A 4,545-nucleotide genomic window follows, 5' to 3' on the forward strand; every position below is an offset into this window, starting at 1 on the left:
CCCATGTGGCAGCTGCCCACTGCCCGACTGCCAACCATCTTCGGGTGGGGAGGACACAAGCGGTGCTAGGGCTGCAGTGGTACAAGTCTGCCTTTAAAAAGGTGCGCTTCTGTTACAAAGCTTGCCAGTCCTCGGGAGGTGATTAATGACTTTGCAGATGTACAATAACCTAGTTGCATTGGCACAGCTGCCAGAATCTGTATTTATCTCTTTTTTCTTGGCTTTTATACCAAGCTTCAGTCTGCTTAAATCAAACGGATATTTCTCTTCTGTGATCCAAGGCCTGGATCAGCACTGCAGCAGTTTTATGAATGTCAGTGTGCATTGATCTAAGAAAGTTCCTGGTCTTGGCATTTTGCAAAGAAGCTTTTCCTTTCTCCCTTGGGGAAAACGGGGCCATTTGCCACAGTACGAAACCTCTGCTTACTCTTTGCTAGCATGGCTGATGAAGCCTTTCACTGCAGTATGGGCTCTAGAGAAGGGTTGTCTAATTTTTTCCCAAGCAGCTGCAAAAGGCACTATTGGGACAGTAATGGAAGGATGGGGAGATGCTAATCACAGCGCTTGAGTCACAGAGTCATGCCACGATTTGGACAATGTCTGTGGATTAAGGATGCAGAGCTAGACACCAAGGAACCTTCTGGGCAGGCTGAGCAAGCTCAAGACACTCATCTTCAGGGACATGTCCCCCAGGATGTCTCCAGCACCTCTCTCAGAGAACTTACAGTACTACTAATGTGGGGATTTTTTTTGGCTCTTATGCATTTTTGCAAACTTGACGTCTCGGTGCAAAATTTTGTTTTATCTTTTGCTTTTCTATCATTGCCCCATGAAACCTTTTTTTTTCCAGCAGCAAAGCAGGTCTGTCATCCCTTTTTTCATCCCAGCCACTGTTTTTTGTTATCTTGGCTGGACCAGTACTGCTGTCTGTGGGGCAGATCAGAAAACTGGTTTGAGTTAAAAAATAAACTAAAATTTTTAAAACTGCAGATCCACTCTACTTGCATAATCCTTGAGCAGTTGTACTGGGACAACCAAAGAGGACAGAGATGGCCATGGATGCGAGAACAGTGAATCTTCAGACACGGAGCCCATGTCTGAGTCTGCAGATTTAGGTGAGTGCTCTGCTCACTGTAGTGGATCTTGTGCTTACTTTGAATCCTCATGCATTTAAAATAGTTTTGAACTGCTAGTTGTCACTGCAGGGTTAACCTGGGCCTATGGGCTCATTGGGCATCTGTGGCACTCATTGTACCAATAAGGTAAGGTATGAAATTATTACCAAATAAGATTTGGTATCAGGGAAACAACAAAGCTCCTTTATAAGCCAAGAAGATGTGACTTTGTTGTCCTTAAAATGAAGCTACAGTGAACAGTTCTTAAGAGCAAACCTTGACAACTGCAGAGGGAATGGAAGTAAATCCTAATTGTGCAGCTTGGCATGCACTGAGCAGAAATTAAGCCAAAGGCAGTGGCCAGCATGGTGACTGTCCCCTTGGAAACCTGCTGCAATGGCCACCTGCATTGGCATGGGGTCTTTGTGGGGCTGTGTCAATGCAAAGAGCTCTCCCTCTGCCGTCCTCTTCAGAGGGAGCTGCACGTCTCTGTGTCACCAGGCAGACATGGCACAACAGCAAACAAAAAAGGTGGAAGCAGTTAAAATAGGTTTAAAGCCTAAGTGGAAGCAAGAGGTGCTGTTGCTTAGGCTGTTAAGTTTCAGATTACGGCTAATTGTCCCAGAGCCGATGCTGGAGTTGATCTAATTTGCTAATATCTATTAGACATCAGGGTTTTAGCAATGGATTGGGAATGAGAGTCTTGCCTTTCCATGACTAATGTATAACCTGGCAACTATTGTGCAGGAAAAGAAGAACATCATCTCTAATTATCTTGATCATGGCTTCAAGCTATTTTAAGTGCAGTAGTTGCAAGACCTGGTTATGAATAGCAATTAGAGATCCCCTTGCTTGCCTCTTACTGTATTTCAGTTCATCTGTCAAGCTGTCAAGAATTAGAGGTTATTTATGACTGAATAAACTGCAGGGATTAAAACCTAATATTAAAAGTATGACATACTGAAGCCATAAAGGAGACTTTTGTAAAAATTCTCACCCTAGGGGTACCCTCAGAAGTACTTTGGCTGTGCTTTAGGAGCAGCAAGTAACCCAGACCAGTGGGAGGAACTTTGTTCTTGCAGACATCATTGCTGGAATTTGATAATGAAATGCTGTGTTGGAAACACGAGCCTGAAATACCATGAGATGGCCTTGCATCAAGGAAAAAAACAAGTAACCTACATGATAAAGCTCTGCTTCAATTTAGGACTCTGTATGACATCTGTCTTTGCACGTGTGAACACACAAGGCTGCTGTTACCTTCAGCTTCCTTCAGTCCCCTCTGTACCAACCGGAAAGAATATTGGTTTTCATTTCCTGTAGACATTGTTCTAGTAAATAACACTACTACTGTTTTCATGTGCAGCACTTCAGTAGTGCAAATTTTATTCCCTTGGAGCCTTTCCAAAGCCAAAAAATCTAATTTAATTAAGGATTGCTTCTGCAGGTAGATCCTCTGGACCTGGTTTTGTGCTCTGCCCTACCAGGACGTGGCAGGCTCCTGTGCTGAACTGTCCTCCACAACAGCCTGGAAACCCAAACAAATATTGCTTGAAGCACACCTTGTTCAGAGAGCAGTCTAAGTTGCCTGAGAAAGTTACTGTGAATAAAATGTGCAGACGACACATAACAGCACTGATTTCCATCCTGTATTCCAGAAATGCAACTGCTCTTTGCACAAATTCTGCCCCACTCCAGTGCCAGAGCTGTACCTTTGCTTGCCTAGTGGTAGCATCCTGAAAATAACGTGAAAATCGACTCTTGGGAGACAGGTGAAAATATTTCCATCCTTGATTTTTATTTTCCTTGAACTGTAATCCTCCCTGCTTCTGCTGCATGATGTTACCAACAATATCCAGCGGCATGTGGGAGCTGCGCACCCTGCACTGCTGTGCAGAAGGCTGCCCGGCGGCTTTCTAGCGGGGAGGAGGAATAGTGAAAGTTTGAGAAGAAATAGTCCCTCTACCTGCAGTGCCAGCAGAAGAGTTTGGAAGGTGGCTGTAACCGTGCCAAGCCTGCCTCATATTTTTCCATCCAAGCTCCAGCTCTGGTGCAAAACCTCCACAGCGTGCTGAGGAAGGGCTTGGGGAGCCTGGCTGATGCCTTGGGCTGTAGCTCATGCCTGAGCCACCCAGCTGCTAGCAAGGTGTTCCAGTAAGCATGTGCTGACTGGGAGAACTGGGCAAACTGGGAACCGTGCTGGTGGTAAACACCTGGGTATCCAGTCTGACTTACTGGGTTATCTGCAGTTTGGTTCAGCTTGAGTACATGGTTAGATTTCAAGATACCCATGCTGTTGTTTGAAACCTCTGGGGGGTTCATTCCTTGCTCGGTAATGATTGAAAGCAAGAGGATCATTTATTTCTGTGCTAACCACTAGATGGTCCTCTTTCTCAAAGGAAAAAGCAGCTCCAAAGTGAAGCCAGTCCTGGCTTTTCTCGAATCTGAATGTTGGTAGAGAACGGCTTCAGTTTAAGGCCACACGTAAGTAACAGTCTTATCTGTTTGCTTGAATTGACATGGCTTTCTGAATAGATCTGAATAAAACCTTTCATCAGTCCTCCAAACTCCATTAGTGCAACTGGGCCTCTCATCACTCAGCAAATACTTCCCAGTTAATGCCAGTTAAGAGTTGCCAGCTCCAGACAGCACAAGTGCCAGCGTTATCCCTCCCTCTCATTCCAGGCTAAGCAAAATCACACCAGCAATGCTTTATTTCATTTCACACACAGAAGTTATGTTCTACCCCAGGACAGAAATCTGGGCAGATCCATGGGACAGGCAGTGGTTCATGGCATTTTCAAACTATTCACATGCTGGTATGTGACACAATGAGAGTGGTGGCCCGGAAAAAGAAATGCTTATGTTTCTCCATCCAACTGCATTAAATGTCTTTGCTTTGGTAGGTTTTACCTTCTGTTTGTGGAAGGCCTCTACCAGCAAAAGAAGTAGGGAAAAAAAGAAGTTTCAGATTAGTTCTCTGCACAGACTGGATGGTGGAGTTTGGCACCAAAACTAGTTCACTGTTTGCCTCTGGTGCTGTCTTCCCAAATAATGTCCCTCCATGCCAGGCTCTCTGGCCCCCATCCTCTTGGGTCACTCCAGCCTCCAGTCGACACCTTCCTGTGGCCACCACTCGTATTCCTCACCATTTCCTGCCCAGGACCCTGACCTCTCCTTCACCTTGGGAAGCTGCTTTCCTTCCCACAGCTCTTCACACCCGTGTACCTGCTGCCTTTCTGAGAAGATGCATCCCAGCGTCTCCCTGGTCAGCTGTCCCACTGAGACCCTGAGGCACTCCAGCTAACAGTGAAGGTCACATGAAGGTTTTAACACGCAAACATCTGCCCTTTCTCTGCAGCCCAAGCCATCCTCTAGATGATCTTCCTGGCTCATTCCTTCATGACCCCCTTTCCTCAACAACTCTTTC

Source organism: Mesitornis unicolor, unplaced genomic scaffold (genome assembly GCF_000695765.1).
Source record: "Mesitornis unicolor isolate BGI_N332 unplaced genomic scaffold, ASM69576v1 scaffold34560, whole genome shotgun sequence".
NCBI lineage: Eukaryota > Metazoa > Chordata > Aves > Mesitornithiformes > Mesitornithidae > Mesitornis > Mesitornis unicolor.